We start from the raw sequence: 21,471 nt of genomic DNA, 5'->3' as shown, positions 1-21,471 counted from the left end.
GCTATCTCAAATAAACAGGACTTTGCCTCTGAGAAGATGAGCTACTTTCCTTGCAAGTTACGAATCAGCAAGGCATGGATTGGCGTCAATCAAGGCAGTAGTCTTACAAAAGCATCCTGATAGGGCCAGAGAGCCCTGTAATCATGATGCCAACTTGTCTCGTCAGAGTAAGCAGAGAAAGAGGCTCGGAGCAAATGTGTGGGGGTTTTTTGCTATCCCTGCCAAACGTGTGCATGGATGAGAACTCTTGAACAGATAGAACTAATAAATGATTGAAAACTGGTACCATTGCCTGGGTCCCCTTCCAAACCCAGGCTACATTCATGACATGCTGAGAAGGACAGTGTTTTTGGTTTTTGTATGTGAAAGCACCTTTGCTATGGCTGCAAGTTGGTGTATAAGTCAACAATGGATACACGCATTGGAGCCCTGAAGGCATATTTACACTGCAAATGCACATCATATTGTACCATCGTAACTGCCATGGTTTCCCTCAAACAATTCCAAGATTGTGTTCCTTAATGATGGTGTTGAGAATTCTCTGTCACCATCCCTCCTGCACACCCGCAGAGAACTACAAGTTCCCAGATATTCCCTGCTGTGCAGATATGCCAAGTGGCAGGAAAGTGAGTTGGCGCAACGTCTAGTCATCCTGATGCCAAAGGCACAAGTTACGCAGCCAAGGAAAAGCATCCCATTGGGAGGTTCCCATGTTGTGGTCCACAACATGTTTTGGAAAGTTAATTTTGGATAGAACAAGCACAGGATTTTTGCATTTAAATGAGTACAGCTCTGTTAGCACATGACATCTCACGTTCCAAAGACTAACTTGACCCAACAATCTCTCCCTCCCCCCTCCATGCAAACAAGTCTCACTGCAGCCAACTAAAGACAACCAACCATGCTCTGCCCCCCCCGCCAAGGAAATATAATGAATGAATAGAAAGAGAATCTACCTAAGTGACACTGACACAAAACCTCACACATACACTATGTAAAAGAATGCAAGTTTGCCACCCAACTCTCTTCTCTCCCAACCTTATACTGTATACAACATAAATGCCTCACATAGGACATAACTGATTTGTAGGAAAGATACTATGACTTGAAAATAGACAATGCATGTGCTTTTGAAACCCCCAAAAACTTAAATAAAAATTTTATGTGTGAGTGTGTGACTGCATTAACACTCCAACAGATCTCACCTCTCCATTAAGTTCCTGGGGTGCCCCACAAACCATAGCTTTGGTTTCAGCCCACAAAGAAAGTCAGCTTTGAGCTCCCAGCATCAGCAAAACTCAGCCACATACGCTAACCCTCCTGGCTATGGCTCTCCTTCCTAGGGTGGTAAGGCATCCATCCAGGTGAGGTAGGAAAAGGCCCACCCCACTCCTCCTGGGAGCATCTCCTGTTAATCTCTATAACAACAAGGCCATACCTCCAGTTACAGAGATAAGGATATTTAACTGGCCATCAATTTGACAAAGAAACTAGCTTAACCAGTTCAGCAGTTCCTCGATCCTATGACAATATTTTCTCATTTAAAGCTGGATTTACTTTTTCCATGGAAAATCTGGTGTTTTTCTAAAAAAAACTAAAAAAAAACCAGTAACTAGACATCGTAAATCCAGATGAAGGATGCAATCCTAACCCTGGTTTCAACTAGCCAACAAGGAGGACATGAGCACAACTGGCTTCTCCATCTTGTGACCCCCCCCCCCAACAACTGATAATGGTTCTGGAGATACTACATAGCCATCATAAGTAGAAGCCACTCATGAGCTGGCCTCTGTAATAGATCTAGTAGTATTAATGCTTTGCGGGGGGGTCGCTGAGGCTGAGAATTCCTGGCCTAGTTAGGCCACCTAATGATAATGTGGCAGAAACGGTTTTTTAAACCAGGTACCTTCTCAGTTTATTGTTTCAGCTGCTGTCAGCCAGGGCCGGATTTAGGTTTGGAGAGGTAATAAGGTAATGGGGCCCTTTGGATGTCCAGCTGTCCTTTGTCAACAACAAATTGTCACTTTTTTGTGTTGAATATATGCTATATGGTAATTTACGGACTTAATAGGTATCTAAAGCTATTTGCACATAACAAAATATGTACATCATAGGAGCCTACACAACACAAAACACTGTTGCCGTATATAAGTTTTATTTGTTTTTTATCTTATATTTTGGAAATGTACATCCAGGTGTTTTTTTCCTCTAATTTTTTTGGGGGGAGCCCCAAGATAGTGGGGCCCTAAGCTATAGCTTGTTTAGCTTATACATAAATCCAGCACTGCTTTCAGCACATAGCAGTATCTATGGCTTTCTTGTTTTTTAGTGCAAGGGCTATGTCCCCTCTCCACTCTCAGAGGCAGAGGCAGAATACTTCTGAATACCAGGTGCTGGGCCCTGCCAAGTGTCTTGGGCTTTCCAGCGGCATCTGGCCGGCCAGGTGTGAGAACAGGATGCTGCACTGACTAGGTGGGACCCGACACGGCTCTTCTGGAGTCCTGACGCGCAATGCTAGCCCGCAACAACGATGCACTAAAGGCTAGAAGCGTAAGTGGGCGGAATGGATCTTTTTCTCCCATTAAGGAAAAAAAAAAGATGGAGCGAAGGGTGGCCAGGATCAAATAGCAGCGCGTACACAGGGCAGGGATCTGGAATGCGCAGAGTTGGGAGCGGCGCGTGCCGTTCTTTGGCACCGATGACGGCTAGGGAAGCGCTAGCTTGGCTTTATTTGCGGAATAAAACCGCCGCCCCTCCCTTCTCAACCGTTGCTGGACGATCCCTCCAGCAAGCCCACGTGCAAACGGCCAGGGATCCCAAAGGATTGAAGGAGCAGCGCGTCTAATGCCCCCTTAAGGTGCCGCCGCTGCCCCCCAAACGCCTGCACCTTGTAAGTCCACCTTAAAAGCCAATTCATGGAGGGAACTGGGGAAGGACCGAACCATTTTCCTGAAGGAGGTGGGTCCGCTCTTGCTGACCCCGATGCCAAAAAGACTGTCTCCGTCTCTGTCAGTCTTAAACAAACCCGTTCAGGAAAATAAAGCCTGCCAATCGCTTTCATCCCTCCCCGCCGCCTTCCCGCGCGCGTTTGAGCCGATTCTATTTGTAATCGTCCCGGTCGGCCTTTAAAGAACCCCACAGGGAGGTCGCTGTAGCTTTAAGAGGGTAGAGCTGGGCTGATTGGTCGCAAACGGGGAGGGGGCAGGAGAAGGCGTGACTGACGGGGAGGGGGCGGTTTCATGACCATCTTCTCCTCGGAGTGCTTTTCCAAAGGGATGGATTTACTTTGAAGAGAAAGAAGCGCCAACTGGAGCCAGAGAGCGGCTTGTCCTGGGACGGGCGAGGCTTGGGCCAAGCCGGGTGCTGACGGTGAGTGACTTCTGGGCTGCATAAAGCGCAATCTTTTTTGTTTTGTTTTCGCCCACCGAGAGGCGATGCATGTGAATCTTGAGCAGAGTTCTGCTATCAAAGCTTGCGATTGTCAAACGCTGCAGATCTCTGTAACTTGCAGATCTCTCATTTCCAGAAATGTAGATCTCTCTTCGTATTAACTAGCCTGGCCAGAGTTATAATTCTACCCCTTCGAAGAGGTGCCAGTGAAGAACTTTGCCTGTGTAGTTCGCCTCTTTCCTGCAAACTATTTTCTGCTCTTTAAATGACTAAATATAGTTCTGTTCGGATGACCTAATTTGTTGGGCGATATAGGGAGAAGCCTCTTTTTTGGTAACTGTTTAGCAGTACAGTACAGTTATTTGTGAGCAATAATAATTTATGCAGCATACTTAGGAATGCCCGCCCCCCCCCCCCCGCGTCGGTTCTGTGTTTACTCAGAAGCATGTCCCATTGTACTAAGTGCGGTTTGTTTCCAAGCTAAATTTATACAGAACTGCAGCCTCAGTTGATCATAGTATATTTCACATGCCTGACCTTTATGCTTGGACTCTTCTCTGGCTGCTTTTGGAGATTCCTTTCAAGAATATACTTTTTTTTAAAAGGAAAAATGCATACACCTCTCTTTTCTAAAAGATCATTGGCTCAAAAAACCTAAAGCCTCAGAACTGAAGCTGTTGGCCTGAAAGGTACATAATAAAGAGCTGGAAACAAAAACAAAAAGCTGCTTCACAGCAGGGGAAGATGAAGGAAATGAATGAATAGCAAGCTTATACCACAGTAGCATGCACATTTACTCAGAAATAAGTCTCACTTTGTTCAATGGGACTTGCTCCCAAGTAAGTGGTTCTAGGGTTGCAGCCTCAACGAAGCTTTTTTTGTGTACACAAAGAACAACTAGCATACAGAATCTAATGTCCTGACTGAAAATCTGGTCTCTAGCTAGGTATGAAACAGATTTCATGCAGAAAAACCCAGTCAGTAGTTAAGCCAATTCATATAAGTAACAGATTGATTCTGTGTTGTGTAGTGTTGGGTTTGTCCAGAATCTGGCACTGTGGACTTGGCTAAGTGAAATATGAATAGTTGGAAAGTGGATTACCCCATCTCTGCCCAATTTCTTGTAGGAGTTTACAGCCGAAGCCTCTGTTCTTCTGCTCTTAAAGCAAGCCCCTGTCAGTCTTATTCTCAGGAAAGTATGCATAGGATTGCAGCCTTAAGAAAGAAACTGATACTGGTCATTATTAATAGTTCAGAGGGTGTATCTGTGCTTGACAATGTCAAAACAAGAAAAGAATAGTTTTTCAGTGCATCAGATGGAATGGACTCTCATCCTCAGAAGCTTTTGTCACAGTAAACTTTTCAGCCTTTTTAAGGAGCTACTTTTTTTGTGTCATGCACAAAGTAATAGACTAATATGGTTATCCCTCTGAGGGTCAAAATGTGAAATGGATGAGGTAAAATAACCTTGTGATGAACTGCTTCTCTCAAAAAGTTGCATGTGACTTGACTCTTTGGCATGTAGCCATGTGACAGCATTGCCACACATCCAGCTTGCAACATTTAGAGCTTCTTTACACGTGATTTTCCTGCACAAATATGACTTGTACGTGGGGGGCGGGGGGGAATTAGCACAATGTGTTATGCCTATTCTATGCATTTGCGTCTCCTGCAGTGGCGTGCATGGAAACCATCACCCCTTTGTCACGACAACGCTTCAGCCACATTGCAAGTGGAGCTGCAAACTTGAGCCTGTAAGAGGGGAAACTGTATGACTACATACGCCACATCATGGGCATAGCCAGGATTTTTTTTGGGGGGGGCAGAACCGAGTTATCTGCGAGAGAATTTTTTATTTATTTACATGATTTAGGGGGGCAGCTGCCCTCCCTGCACCCCCATGGACCACATGCCATGTTTCTGCACGGATTCACTGCTTCCATATTCTCAGTTGGATCAGTTCAGAATGCAAATTATTGCTAGCCTATTTTGTCACAGGACTAAAAGGCACTTTTGAAACTCGTATTTGTGCCTTGCGTGAATGTCTCTGATGCATGGTGGAATATAGAAGAGATATAGAAGGTTTGCAAGCATGTTTCCTTTTGTGCAGACAGGGGAGGAGGGCTGGTGAAAAGACGAGAGAGGAGATGGATGGGAGGAACTATAGCCACCTCATTAAACTAGCAGACAGTTCTTGGACCAGTCACTATCCTTAGTTCCACAGTAGCCACTGGTACCCTCCAGGTGTGAGCTCCACTCCCATCAGCTAGCATGGCCAATAGTTGGGAATGATAGAAGTTGCTATCAGCAACATCTGGAGGGCACCATGTTGCTTACCCTTGTTTTAGATTAATCTTTCTCACGCGACTGTTGTAAAGTGAAGGAATGGATTTGGAAGAATGGCATAGTATAAGTAAATGAACTTTTAAACCAAGGCTTATTCATAATTTTAAATGCATTGCCTGTTTGTGGCTGGGTTTTTGTGTTGTTGTTTTTTGTCTAGGAGTCTACATCACTTTCACAAGAAAGTAAAAGTATTATTTTGTGGTGGGGAGAGTTTTCTCTGCAGTGATGTGGAATGCCCTTCACTAAGTGGAGCAACTTGAGCCAACACTGATTTAGTCCAAGGTTTTAAGACATATTTGTTTGCTCTGAGTATTCAGTCCGGATTCTTTAACCTACTCTGCGATTGGCAGATTTTAGCTGCCTTAATTTGCTGTAGCTACATTTAGTCACTCTGTTGTATGGTTGCCTTATTTGTTAACTTAGTATCCATTGAGAGGAATGTGGGTATAAGTATTTTCAATAAATAAAACACAAAGACTTTAACACACTGGAGGATCAGAAGATACATATATCAAGTTGTTTGTATGCCACGTTTCCACAGTTTATCCATGTTCAGGGTGGCTTACAACATGAGAATAATAATAATAACTGCAACATAACAAAAGCAGTCATAATCAGTAAACCAAACATCAAAAATACGCAGCCAAACTGAATAATTTCCACATAACTCACAACAAGATCTAAAATAAAGATACAAAAAACCAACAAGAGTGCAACAGCCTCTGTTTTTGTCATTGGAGTCACTCAGGGCTCTGCCATCCCAGGCCAGGTGGGAAAAGGCCTGCAAGGCAAGGAGCAGGTCTTCCAGGACTCACAGCCAAGATGCCTCACACATGCACACAGAATATCAAGTCTTGGTGAAGAGTCGATTGATACAACTAAATAGATGGTTCATTTTCCCCAAAGACAAGAGATGTATGAAGGAATCCATTGTGAATGCAGTGTGTGACAATCAAGTCAAGCGTGCTGTAGTGAATAGAGTGCTTGACTGCGTTCAACTGCTGATTCAGCCACTAAGCCATACAGTATTTCACTAACCTGGGTCCTCCCAATGTTTTGGACTACAACTCCCATCATCCTTAATCATTGGCCATGCTTCCTGGGACTGATGGGAGTTGTAGTCCAAAATACCTGGTGGTCGCGAAAGGCTGCACTAAACTCCTTGGACAGCCTTGGCCCATTTACTGTGTCCTAGCCTAACAACTCACTGGGTTGCTGGATGAATGAGGATAACCTTCCATGGGCTGCCCTGATCTCCCTAAAAGTTAAATAGGACCATATGCCTCACTTGAGTCTTTCTGTTCCAAGCTTCCTGTGTTCCTATTACTCCCGCCCCCCACACACACCCCTTTATCATTGGAACATTCTTGCATGATAGGTTATTCTTAAGCAAGACCTCCTAGTGAGATTCATGACTTATATAGCTATTAGCTTTCTTGTTTTCACAGGCATTTATGCCTTCGTAGTATTGTATGGTGTGTGCTTTTATGTTTTCCTTTTTGGCAGCTTGCATTCTGCATGTTGCCACCTTTTATTGTTCATTGTGCTATGCCAAAAGCTGTAATCAAGTTTGTAATCTTCTAAGATCTATTGCACTGCCCCACCAAACCAGTTGGACAAAATGTTTCAGATTAAGATATGAGCCCACTTGCCAAATGAGGTCTCCTGATCTCCTCCCGCAGGGGTGGGGACCCTGTGAACCTCCAGATCTTGTTGGATGCTTACAAACTATGGATCTTCTTCCCTGAAGTTAGGACAACTCTTTGCTCTAAATATTTCCATCCTGCCTTTCTGTGAATTCTTCCCATCTGTTTGGAGGTGGTGTAAGACCCTCCTCATCCATTTAGCTCTGGATTTTTTAATTTTTTAAAAAACTGTTTTCTATAGTTCTTTAAGAAATTATGTAGTGATGTTGTATTTTCAGTTTTAATTCAGTTTTTTAAAGACCTCTGAATTGCTGTGAAAGTGGTATAGAAGTATTTTAATTTTTAAAAATGCATTAATGAAACATATTTCCCTATTAGGAATCAGTCCCTTGATAATAATAATTAAAAAAAATGGATGTGTAGTGTTAGGGGGACTCTGCCAGCATCAAAAAGAAGCATTTATACCCTAAATATATTCAATACAACATGAAAGGTCCTGACCCTGAAACTGAATCTTCCCATAACATTTGCTGGAAATCGATGGACATTTTAAATGGCTGCAAAAATCCATTTGTGTGGGGCTGGGTTTTAGGATGGATGCAATTAAGAGAAATTAGCAAGGGAAAAGTTAACTGGCAAAGAAGTCCAATTTGCCCACGGCAGTGAAATACTTCTGGCTGCCAGAACTCTCAGTATGGAATAAGGTGTGCTCTACAACTGCAGCTTCTGCTTGGGACTAATGAGTCAGGCAACTAATGAATAGTTACCATGGGTACACGCACAAAAAGTTGCCACCCCCTATTATAGGGGGTCATATTCATCAGCCCGGAGTTGAGACCGGGGAGGTGCCAGACCATTGTAATGGAGTGGATGAGGACCTATAAGCTGAAGCTGAATCTCAACAAGATGGAGATGCTGTGGCTAGGTGCTTCTCTGGTCTGGGAATTAGGTAGCCCAGCTCTAAACATGGTTGCGCGCGCGCACACACACACCCCACACACACACCCATATGTAGTTCAGGAGCACTTTAGATTCTGCTTTGACCCTGGGTGCCCAGTGGTTTGCCAGCTATGGCCATTCTTGGACAGAGCCTGGCTATAGTAATCCACACTCTGCCTGCTGAAGGGGTGGCCTGCCAACTATTCTTAAATTTTGGAAAATACAGATAGGAGCTTATGAAATATATACTTTGTGGGTGTTCTAAATACTGAAGGTAGAATTCAACTTCACACTGTTCCAATCGTTCATGCCTGCAGAAGCATTCCAGCTTGCCAGACGGAACAATGCCCCCCCTCCTCCAATGTGCTCTTCTGGGCTTCTCCCAACCGCTGCCCCCAGGGCCAATTGCAGGGGGGAGGAAAGCCCCATGATGCAAGTAGAGGTCATTGCACAGGGCTTTTGCTGATGGGGCTGGTTAGGTGAATCTTGCCCTCATATTCTTTAGATATTACTAATTTGCCTGTCTCCTAGCTTTGGGTATTTTATTTTTCAATTCTGCTAAAGCACACAAGAGTTGTCGGTTTTGCTATGTCTAGACAAAGAGGGTTGTGTCTTCAGCTTTGGATTGGTGTGACTTTTGCTGGTGGAGCTGCATTTATTATAACCATAAAAATGGAGAGGAACAGAAGGAAGTTCACTCCCTCAGATCTGGGTTCCGACCTACTGACTCATACTCTTAACAGCAAGGTCAGAGGTTATCATGCAGCCTATAGAAAGAAGATGGGAGTCTTGTATTACTAGGTTCACAAAGCAACCCTATGCTTGCTTAGTTGGAACAAAGCTCTATAGCTATGGACTGGGTTTCTTGACTATGTGATTTGATCACCCCTGCCTGATCAAGGTAGGCCCTACCCCATCAAGACAAGCTTCGTCCCTCAATTCTGCTTACGCTCCAAGTCCTCCTCTGCCTGCTAGCCTATGTCCCTTTCCCCAAAGAGGGATAACTCTGCACAGTTTTCCTCTCATTGCAAGTAGCAGGCATAAGGGAGGGCTGTATTTGGGATTACAGGACAGGGAGAGGGGGGCAAAGGGTTAAAGCCCCCTACCCCAGTGCCATGCATCCCAATCTGCTCTGTGTGCAGGCTATAAACTATAAAAAGGCAAGCTACATGTAGTTTGACCTTAAGTAATAATGACTCTGATTGAACTTCCGTGTAATCTGTTTCAGAGTGAGATCTTGTCATTCTTATCATATCAAGAATAGCTTTGGTGACCACACACACACTCACGACTTTATTTGTCCAGGAAGGATGTGAAACCCAATTTCTGTTTACTAGCAGACTTGCGGGCTGATTTCACTTACTCACAGTTTTACAGAGGAAGTGAACATTGCATAAAATAAAACGCCTTTCCCCTTTTTTCCTTACGAGAGAGAGACAGAGAGAGATTCTTAAACTGGGTGGAACATCCCAAGAAAGTGAAAGGGGATGGATGAACAACTGATCCGCAATCTGAAACAGCAAAGGGGTTTTGCTTTTTGCTTTTTCTGCCTTTATCGGCCTGAGAAATGTTAACAGTGTGAGGGTGGGGCTGCCAAAGAGACACCAGAGAGACATGAAAAAAATCAAACCTGATGGGTTCCGTCTGCCCAAGCAGCTGGATTCCAGCCCCGGCCATACGCAGGCTTGTGCTTTTAATTGGCAGCGGTGCATCGTGATGTAAGTGGAGAGCATGGAGATGATGAATCACGCTCGTAACTGGCACAGAGCCTCGCGTGTGCTTCCTAGCAGAAGATGCAGCAACAGGAGGCTAGGACTGCATGGAGCAAGAACTGCGCTGTGTGTGCCTCGGAAACTTCGTGCTATTCCGTGTGGAACAAATAAGTCATTATTGGGTGTGTTGATGGCTGAATGGGGGGGGGGTAGGTGGGGAATGAGGTGCTCAGCCATGTGATCACCCCCTACCTGAGTTCTTGCAAATAGAATTGAGGCAGGCAAGTATGTGTGTGTGTGCATAATTATTTTCCATCTATATATGTTATGCAAGAAGAAGAATTCAGTTAAAAGCATCCATCACGCACCATATATCAAAGGGGATATCTATTAATAATACGATCAACTCATTATTCTGAGTTCTCTGGTGTTGTAGTTAAAATATGGAACTCACTTCCACAGGAGGCAGTGATGACCTCCAGTTTGGATGGTTTTATAAAAAAAAAAAAAAAGACGAGACAAAATCATGGAGGATAAGTCTGTCAATGGCTGCTAGCCATTCTGGAGACTGTGCTCTGCTTCCACGGCTGGAGGTGAAATCCTTCTGAACACCAGTTGCTGGAAATCATGCTATTGTTCTCAGGTGCTGCTTGCTGTTTTCCATTTGGGGCATCTGTGAAAACAGGAAGGGACTACTGCATCTTTAGGGACGCGGATGGCACTGTGGGTTAAACCACAGAGCCTAGGGCTTGCCGATCAGAAGGTCGGTGGTTTGAATCCCCACGACAGGGTGAGTTCCCATTACTCGGTCCCTGCTCCTGCCAACCTAGCAGTTTGAAAGCACATTAAAGTGCAAGTAGATAAATAGGTTCTGCTCTGGCGGGAAGGTAAATGGTGTTTCCGTGTGCAGCTCTGGTTCGCCAGAAGTGGCTTAGTCATGCTGGCCACATGACCCGGAAGCTCTACGCCGGATTCCTCGGCCAATAAAGCGAGATGAGCGCCGCAACCCCAGAGTCGGTCACGACTGGACCTAATGGTCAGGGGTCCCTTTACCTTTACCTTACTGCATCTTAAAATACCATACCATAGTACCAAATACAATAAAGCCCTTCTCCTTATTTATAATTGTTTCATTTTTCAAAATTCAAATTCTGTCTGTACTTGAGGAGTTCACTGCTGGATCAGACCCAAATCCCAAACTGATCCAGCACCATCCTGTTTGTCTTTCACTTATATGGCAACATATAGAAAGCAGTTTCTTAGACTCTAGAGTCTTCCTCTGAGTTGGTCATAGGCTGGATGGACCATAGGTATATTGCAAGGCTAGAAGGAACCCAAGATGTCATCTGGCCAACTCTCCATCCCAAGGCAGGAGTTTCCACATACCAGCCAGACACATACTTCCCACAGTCCAGTATAACAAATCCAGCTTTCCAACATTTCAGACACAAGTATTTCCCATCCCTGTTATCTGAGATCCCTGCAGCAACACTGATAGTAATATGTCATGCCAGCAAAGTGCAGGATCTGCTCCACAATGGTGTTCAGTGGGGCTTACACAGGTTTGCAGACTGGAGGCGCTTGAGAAGGGTAGATGATTCTGTGTAAAAATGGCAAGCTGCCTCCGCGTGAATGCCCTTTCAGTTACTTAAAACAGTCATTTGTGACATTTCGGTGTGACACAACTCTGTGGAAATCTAAATGTGAAAAAAGGAAAAGAAAAAAAAGAACAGCTGAGTTTTCCTTGTGCAGAGTTTTGGAATCCAATGTATTTGTACTTGATTTCTGAAGATTGGTATGAGCTGTGGAAATAATAAGAGAAGAAGGGTAAGTGAAAGTGTTTTTCTAATCTGTGTTATAATAACACGTGTGTGTGTGTGTGTGTGTGTGTGTGTGTGTGTAAGGCAAATCTGATAAGTAATTCACTTTCAAGGCTACAAGGGGATCATATTATCCACAAGCTTGAGAAGGAACTTGAAAGGTTAAGGAAACATCACTCAGAACTATTGCTTTAAAGATCAAAGAGGCCAGACTCCTGTGAAATGCTGAGAAAGTAAAGAACACGAGGGACTGAGTCCCAATTTGAAACAGAACTTGTGCAAAAGCAGGAGATAAGAGAGCGGGCAAAAGCGGGATGGGTTTTGGGACAGCATTTGTTGCGGCAGTTTAGACTTGGTGTGGAAATCTGGCAGGCAATGGGAGAGGAGGGGGGAAAGATCAATCATGCAAAATATGTTCTGTGTTTTTCTTCCGAAGTATCTGCAACGGACTCTTGCAGAAAGACCATCATATCCAGGACCATATTTCAAGAGGTAAAAATGCGGACACAAAAAGTTGTTGAGCTTTTTTAGGGCAATCACTGCCAGAGCCCGGGTTGCCAGAGCCTGAACCCAAACCACCCATGCACACACAAACAAAAAAAATGGAAAACCCAAAGTCCAGGGCATTTGCTTTAAAATGTAAAATTTCCTCCAAATATGCATGTAGGACCCCCAAAAGAGGACATGTCCAGGAATTCCCAGATGTATGGCAACCCTACTTGGAGTCTTACCTATTTGTGACCCATCTATGCTGCCTGTTTTGTGGAAGGCAGCATAACAGTTGAGGCCTTCTAAGCTGGACACATTGCGTTCCTAAATATGACTGGCAGAGTTGCTACCTCTGATATTACCAGCAGCTACTGGCCATGATAGCTATGTTTTACCTGCACTGTCAGAGGTATAATGTCTCTGAATACCAGTTGCTGGGAATCTCAGGTGGGCAACGTGCTGTTGTGCAGATTGCAGGCTTCTCACAGACATCTCATCAGCCACTGTGAGAACAGGATGCTGGACTTGATGGACCACTTGCCTGTTCCAGCAAGCTCTGCTTTTCCCTATTCAGCTCCTTAGAATCATTGAGTTGGAAGGGACCTCGGTGGTCATCTAGTCCAAATCTGCCCCTCACACAGTGCAGGATCTGCATTGCAGGATGGAATCAGAGCTTCCCTAGCAGATGGTTGTCTGCCTTTGCTTTAGTACTCCAGTAACGTGGAGCCTGCCACTCACTGAGCAGTCTGCCCCACTCTCTAACAGTTTTTACCATTAGAAATTTTCTCCTGATGTTTAGATGAAGTCTGTTTTCCTATTATTATTATTATTATTATTATTATTATTATTATTATTATTATATTGAATTTATATTCCGCTTATACCCAGAGGTCTCAGGACAGTTCACAGAAAAGATCAACAATAAAACCTACAATATATATAATCAAAATAAAAACAACAACCCAATAACATCCCCCCCAAAAAACCCACATTTTAAAAAGGAATAGGATGTCAACCAGATCAACCAAAGGCCTGGTTAAAAAGGAATGTTTTTGCCTGGCGCCTGAAGGTGCCACATGAACTTCTCTGGAGACAGCATTCCACAGACAGGGAGCCACTACAGAGAAGGCCCGTTCTTGTGTTGCCACCCTCCGGACCTCTCAAGGAGGAGGCACGTGAATGAGGGCCTCAGAAGATGATCTCAGGGTCCAAGTAAGTTCATATGGAAAGAGGCGGTCCTTGAGGTACTGTGGTCCTGAGCCATTTAAGACTTTATAGGTCAAAACCAGTACTTGAATTCGGCCCAGAAACTAATTGGTAGCCAGTGCAGTCCTGCTTTCTACAACATGGGTAGGCAAAATAAGGCCCGGGGCCTGGATCCGGCCCAATCGCCTTCTAAATCCGGCCCGCAGACGGTCGGGGAATCAGTGTGTTTTTACATGAGTAGAATATGTCCTTTTATTTAAAATCCATCTCTGGGTTATTTGTGGGGCATAGGAATTTGTTCATTATTATTTTTTCAAAATATAGTCCTGCCCCCCACAAGGTCTGAGGGACAGACCTTGCTGAAAAAGGTTGCTGACCCCTGCTCTACAACATCTTAAGTCTGTTCCATCTTCTCCATTACAGCAGATCAGATATTTGAAGACTGTTGTCACATCTCCTGGCTAAGCACACCCAACTCTTTCAACCATTCCTCATTCAACTGTTTCCAGAACACTGGCCTGGCCTTCCTCTGGACATGCTCCCGTGTCCGTAAGGATGTGGCTCCCAAATTTGAGCAAGGTGCTCTGTATGCAGCAACATGCAGCATGAATCTGCAACCTCCTTTCCTTTTCCTGCCTTGGGATGCCCACAGAGTTCAGCTGCAGCTGAACTATTCAACATTCCCTGATATCCAGGCTTGAAACCCTGAGAGGTCTGGGTTTGTTTTTTTTAAAAAAAAAATCCTAATAGTTGCGGTGTAACTCAATACAACATTGTAATACAATTTCTCCCTGCCCTCCCCATCAAACTGTGGCAGGATGGGGGTGGGATTTGCTGCAAATTCTTCACAGATGGCATACTTATGTGGGAGTCTGCATTTCAAATATGTTCATGTTCCAGGCTGTTTTAAAAAAAGACATAGAGAAAAGTGGAGATTTTTTTTTCTCTGTGGAAAATAGATCTGACTTTAAAATGCCTCTTCTCTTCCCCTCACCCCCACCCCCATTCCAATTAAAACAACCATCCCCTTTCATTTCTTGCAATACTTAGCTCTAATCTATACTATAGCTATTCCGAAAGGCTGTGTTATAATGTCACTGCCAGATTCAGCTCAGAAATGGTACCTGGTGGAAGACCAGTTCAAAAACCTTTTCGTGCTTCTTTCAAGAGGTCCAAGTGCACCCATGGATGCTAGAATGGGGAGGGGCGCTGAAAGTGCTGCTAAGTTAGTCACTAGATGGACTCGGAAGTTTCTTCTTGCTGTTCTTGTTTAGGAGATACAATAATGTTCTTGTCTGTCTTCCCAAGTCGAGCATCCTCTAAGCCTTACATGACAGGAGGAAGGAACTTTGACTTGGTGTGCATTGTCTCCTCCCAGTAATGAAAATGCATTATTATTATTATTATTCATTAAATTTGTGTACTGCCCTTCATCCGCGGATCTCAGGGCGGTTCACAACATAAAACTGCAATATAAAACCCACAAAATACATAGGAAAAATAAAAGCAACAGCAAATCAATAATTCCCCTCCCTCACAACATATTTAAACGGGCATTGGATGCCAATCATCCAAAGGTCTGGTTGAAGAGCAACATTTTTTCCTTGTGCCTAAAGGTCTATAATCTATAGGTGAACCTCCCTGAGGAGACCGTTCCACAAATGGAGAGCCACTGCCACCCTCTGGACTTCATGTGGAGGAGGCACACAAAGAAGGGCCTCCGAGGATGATCTCAGGGCCTGAGTAGGTTCATATGGGGAGAGGTGGTCCTTGAGGTATTGCGGTCCTGAGCCATTTAAGCTCAGGTCAAAACCAGCACTTTGAATTGGGCCCGGAAACTAACTGGCAGCCATTGCAATTGGGCCAGGATTGATGTAATATGCTCAAACTGTCTTGACCCAGTGAGCAACCTGGCTGCCGAATTCTGTCCTAGTTGAAGTTTCTGAACCATCTTCAGAGGCAGCCCTACATATAACACATTTCAGTAATCTACCCTAGAATATTAGAAGAGCCCTACTGGATCAAGCCAGCATCCTGTTCTCACAGTGTCCAGCCAGTTGTCTTCCCAAACTCATCCTTCCAAACTCAGTGCTTTCTTTTTGTTGATGTTCATCACCTTGCGTGTGAGTGTGTCTTTGCTGCCTGTGGTAGCTGTTTAGTTCTAGCATTCATGTCACTTTTATCAAGCTAGGAGTACCAGCACCTTCTCTTTTTTTCAGCCAACCTTCCAACTCATACCTTTCACCAGAACTTCCCAGAGTAGGCTACAGAATAAGAAAACAATGCAGTAGAACACAACTCATAAACAGTCAAAAGCAGTTTCTGGAAAGGAGGAGAGTGCTATTGCCCTCATTTCCCATCTGTGGTCTTCCCAGAGACATCTGGGCTGCATAGACCTTTCCCTCTGATCCCCCAGGAAACCACTTATGTGCTATTGGCCACACAACTCTTCTGTGAAATGTGCACTCTTGAGAGACTGTTCCATGAATGTCTATATAGTATATAATTTTAGGTGCTGTTGTCTACTGTCAATAAGCCAAACTTATTAATGAGCAGCATATTGCATAGAAGGCAGCATGGCAGACCCCAGACATTGGCCGTTTTCCAAGCTACCTGAAAGAATGGTGCAAATAGGCAACAAAGCAGCAGTAATCCTGTTCAAATTTATATTCTCCACAGGAAAAATAGGGTGGGGGCTGGTGGAGAAGCAATTTACATTAATCATCATCCTAGAATTATTCTACTGAAGGTCTTTACAGCTTATGCTATTCTGGCTGTGAATTTAACTTGGCACTGTGTTGTCTGAAGTATAAACTAAGGTTGCAGAAAGGTGCCACAAGAATACCAAGTGAGGAGTATTTTATTACACTCTTATTTTCCCTGAGAGGCCCCCCACATTCCCTCTCCCCAAATCATGCTCTGTGTTGTGTTGTAAAAAGAGGGAGGCAACTCTTTTATGCCAGTCAGCGGAGCCCATGAAGGAAGATGTGGTTTCTTACTCACTTTTTTCCCCATCTAGCAAAACTGTTTTTAATTAAGCATTTGGGATTTGAATTATTAAATAACAGAGCAGTTTCTGTCTGCTTTTGTTCCCTAGCTAATGCGCCTGCCAGACCATTATTGACCTATTTTTTAAGAGATTGGATAATGAAAGCAAAATGGGGATGTTTTACAAACATGTGGCAGAGCAACCCTATCCCATTCCATATTTTAAAAAACTGCATGTGCCGGTTGTTTTGGTCAGACCTCCCCACTCCATCTCAATTTCAGCAGGGATATAAATTGCACACTACTCAAGGGACAGCTCTGGTTGCTAAAATATTTTGCCGTGACTATCAACAAGCTATTGTCCCAAATTTCCGAGGAATATTTAAACCCCCATTTTCTTTAGGAATTCGCTAGGATGTTACTTTAGAACGTTCAGATGTTCACTTCTTATGTGGGTTAAGGTCCCCATGAGATATTACTGCATCACAAAACTTAATGTGGGAATAATGCCTTTAAATGGTTGAGATGGAGTTGAACGCTAGAACCTGTGTGATAGCTGCAACCATCAGCATTCAATTTTTTGGGCTTTCCTCCAGATCAAAAGCAAGCTAAATCTTCTATAGTGCATGGCTTTGAGAAAAATTTGCCTCTGTTTTTCCAAGTTCTTATGGCTTTGCCAAACACTTGCCACTCACAGTGTGGTTGTGTTCACTTGGGTTCTCTTTGTTTTGTGGGTCATTTCCCTCATATTGATGAGTCCATATTTGTAAGATGTATACACAGTGCATACCGCTTCCTAGTTCCTGTGTGCCAAATGTGTCTTTTACATGCCAGCAAAATAACAGCTTAACTTCCAATCCAATAAAGATGAAAGGAATTAAATGAACTAATAAGATTGAATTAAATAAAACTGAGCTGTTTTTAATTGGGTTACTACACTTAGAGCCCAACATTCCTCCAAGGAGCTTAGGGTGATATATATACCATCATCATCCATGGTTCTTCCTCCAGCACCCATCCATTTAATCCATACAACAACCTGTGAGGTAGGATAAACTGGGATAGCATCTGGCCCAGTGTCACCTTATGACAGAGTGGGGACCTGAACCCTGGTGTCCCAAGTCTCTTTGCTGTAATCGCTACACTGCCCTGTCATTACACCTCTTGTAACTATCATGTTACAAGAAGGGTTGAAAAGTACTTGCACAAGCAATTCCCCTTTTCACACTTTTGTCTTCAAAATATATACGTAAATGGTGTATCTTCTATTACAGGGAAATGCAGTTTCCTCCTTAGTCACTAAAGGTCCATGTTGTGTTATGGAATGCCTTTTACTGTACCTTGGGTTTAAGTTAGGGATGGGCATAGATGTCAATTTCCATTTCTCCCGGTTTTTCCAACCTTAAGTTCAGTTCTCCATGTTTCCAAATCAGTTTGTGATTTTTCAAAAGTCCTTATGAAAATTCATCAGCATTTTGTTGAGAATTCGTTCCTGACATACACATTTTTGTATGCAGTTTTGCCTAATGTACGCAATTTTACAAAACAATTCCCACTAATACAATGCATTTCCGTATATTCTTTCCACCAATATATGTGTGTTTATGCATGCTCTACCCTTCTACACACAGTTTTGTACACATTACTTGCCTGGAGAAGTGCATTTCAAACTTTGGAGAAGGGATGTCCGTTTCAGTTTGCTTATTGTGTTGGAAAATTCAACTTTTTGAATTTCTCCTCCACCCCTAGTAACTTTGGATCCTTTTCTTTTCCTTCACTTGTTTACTATATAATTTTCACAATCAGCCTGCAGGGACTGGAGTCCTTCCACAAATATAAAATTGTGTTTTTATTTCCATTGGTTAAAATAAATGTGTAGATAATGTTGTTCACTTGGTTTGACAGTGAATACTTGGAGGTACAAAAACTGCTGAATGTGACTAGTGGCTAAATGAAAACATGTTGTGGTAGGCCAAGAGCAATTCCTTTCTTAATCATCCCCCAAGGAGGTTTTGTATAATTTCATGTGTTTGTTTTAAAGGAACTCTGTTTTAAAAGCAGTGGCACGCGTCTCTGTTTCCTTTTGTGCTTTTTTTTTCAGCAGAGAGGATTTTCTATCCAGGAGCTTGTCAAGAAAATGTCAAGAGTGGGCCTTCTTGGGTTGGTGGTCAAGGTAAAATACATTATACTGTCGAGATCCATTAAGGCCGGGAGAAAATAAACCTCTGGAGGCAGATCTTAGCTGTGTTCTTGAAGTTTAGAAGTCTGTTGAAGCACAAAAAATTGAATATATGCAGTTTTAGAGTGGGAGGAGAAGTGGATGTCCTTTATACACCTTCATGTGTGCACAATTGTTGAAACAGTTCCACATGCTGGTCCTAAAGGAACCAAAGATTAGGACCTTTTGATGTGAAGAGTATTGTTTTGGTTGGCCCAAAACATTTGGCTGCCCCATTCCAAGTTTAGAAGCTGACTGGACTAGGAGTTGAGTTTGTTTTCCACACTGGTAGGATTAGCAAGTAGCACACCTGAGGATAGTAGGTTTGCTTAGGAGTTGGGTATGCTGCTTTAGACCAAATCAGACCACTGGTCCATCTAACTCAGTACCGTCCATACTGACTGGCAACAACTCCCCAGCATTTCAGATAGGGGACATTCCCAGCCCAGATGTAGGGGACTGAACCTGGGATTTTTCTGTGTACAAGGCAGGTGCTCTGGCTGTCAGCCTGGCTGTCAAGGTGGTGACCTGGCTGTCATCCTTCCCCATCCAGCTTTGGAGAGATGTAGGGCAGTCTGTGTGACAAGCAAAGAATCAACGCCTTGCTGCTGCCCCTCGTCTCTCTGCCAAATGGTGGCCCAGTCCTCTTTTAGCCCCAGAAGCTGCTGATGCTTGTCTGCTCAGGAACACACACACACACATTTTTGCAGCCCCAGATCGACAGCAAAACAGAAAGCAAAGGTTTATTGAGCTCTTGTGGGTCACAAGTTGCAGAGGCCTGCCTTTAGTACAGCAGCCTCTGCTTTCCCTTTAAATGATGGTTCTTAAGGTTCTGAGGGCATGTAAGCGGCTTGAAGCCACTTTTCTTTTGTGAACCAACCCCTCTTGCCAATTGGCAGAGGGACCTTGCATTCATAACAATAACAACTTACTGTTACAAAGTATATCCACTGGCAGTGTGCATGAACTTGTGATGCAAATAAGTTTTTCCTCTATAAGGAATCTTCCGTGCTCATCCTCAACATGCTGCTTTGAGTCTAGATCCTTTCTACCACTGTGGTGGCTGCGGATACATGACACTTATCTGAAAACCCACTACATACCGAATTTTTCCGTGTATAAGATTTTTTTACCAAAAAAAATAGGTTTAAAATTTTGGAGTCCCCAAAAATAGGGGGCGTCTTATACATGGGGGCGTCTTATACACGGGAAAATATGGTAATTAGGTTATCCATGCCTTTTTTGTCCCTGCACATCCCCCAGGTGAACGAAGAAGGAGGAAAGTAATTGTGATCTTGAGGCAGGATTCAGCTCATGAGTCCCATCAGTGGAAGCCCTCCATGGTGCAATTTCACCTTTCGCCCTCCATGCCCATCTGAAATGGACTATGTGGGGGTCAGTAAAACTACCAGAGTTGGGGATCTGGCGAGCTAGCATGCATGCCCAGACAGAACAATCAACAGCATGATGTTGAATTTCTCCCTTGGTATTTGCACCCACCCACAACATGGGTGTGGGGGTGCACCCCCCGTTGCTGGAAGCACATCCACCCCTTCGGACACAATGGATTGTAATGTAGAATCAACCTGCATTGATATTTTATTTCTGGACTGAAACTAATTTGTGAAAAAGCTCTTTTTGGGGTACGTAAAGTATGCAGTAGGCCTAGATTGTATGTGTGCACGAAGCAACAAAATCAAGATGGCAGTGTACACTGAATGTTGAATATAATGTTGTGTGTGTGTAGCCCTGTGCTCCAACACCTACTGATAGAACAACAAGCAATCTGTAGTTCTGTTATCTTGTGTTTACAGGTGGCTTTTGTTTTACGAAATGCAGCTGCTTAGATTGCAATTTCACGGGAAGGTGGCAATGGTGGCGGTGAAACACGTTCACCCCCAGCCATTTTCCTGCCCTCAAATTGTCAGCTCCAGCTGCTTTTCTTCCACCTCCATTTTCTTGGAGATGGAGAACTCTTGCCTTTCACCCGTGTGGCACTAGAGCATGTACCAACAAGCTTCCAACAGGATTTGTGATCCTAGACTGGCCTTTTCTGCGTAGTTCCAAAACTATATTATGTGCAGACAAGTCCATATAGGCCTTTCTGACAACTTGGTGATTTGCTGTTTTTGTTTGCTTGTAGTCGACTAAAGCTAAAATGGATTGAAACTTCCTTTGCAACAAGTGTGAGATGCCCTTAAGAGTCTGAGAACAGATGGAAACAGGGAGTCTTGAGCTTAAATAAGAATTACTGCTCTCAGAGCTGAAGGCACCTTTCTCAGCTACAGTTTATGTAAGTGATCAAGCCTGGAGCTGTTGCTAGGCTTTGAAACCTTCCAAGCAGAGTACAGAATTTCAGAGCTTTAGGTGTATGTGCATAAGGAGCTTTGTGGTGTTGGAAATGATTGCGCCTTGTCCCAAAGTAGTGTCTAAACGTGCTCACCTACTATGTTAAAATCCATAATGCAGATCCCCTGCCAAACCACAAAGGGCTAATGAAAGTGTTAATAGATGCATATTTGAGAGCCTGAGTTCAGCTACCAGTCTAGCCATGGGATCCTGGAGCCATTCCTGTAGAATGAAAGGGTAGCTTGGAGGAGGTGGGGAGGGAGTTTACATTTCTGAATCACCTTCCCTGCTTCACATCAAAAACTTCCTGCAATGCAGTAAAGCTAGCACACCAGGGAAAGGCCTGTACTCAGCAATAATAAATAAAA

General features: G+C 43.7%; 1 protein-coding gene across 3 annotated transcripts in view; it reads left to right on the top strand.

Annotated features, from left to right (window-relative positions):
* Window positions 1-3,211: 3,211 nt before the first annotated feature.
* The window catches only part of MRAS (muscle RAS oncogene homolog), a 44,113-nt gene continuing 25,853 nt past the window's right edge, over window positions 3,212-21,471 (top strand). The window contains exon 1 of one of the 3 annotated variants that reach the window (XM_083574773.1): window positions 3,212-3,369. The gene's annotated coding sequence lies outside the window, so the exon portion shown is untranslated. Of the gene's footprint in view, window positions 3,370-18,686; window positions 18,710-21,471 lie in introns of those variants that run through there. The other 2 variants (XM_083574775.1, XM_083574774.1) reach the window with 2 other exon arrangements.

Source organism: Podarcis filfolensis (genome assembly GCF_964270895.1).
Source record: "Podarcis filfolensis genome assembly, chromosome: 1".
Taxonomy (NCBI): Eukaryota; Metazoa; Chordata; class Lepidosauria; order Squamata; family Lacertidae; genus Podarcis; species Podarcis filfolensis.
The sequence above is the reverse complement of the archived record's forward strand: the minus strand, read 5'-3'. Positions and strand labels throughout refer to the sequence as shown.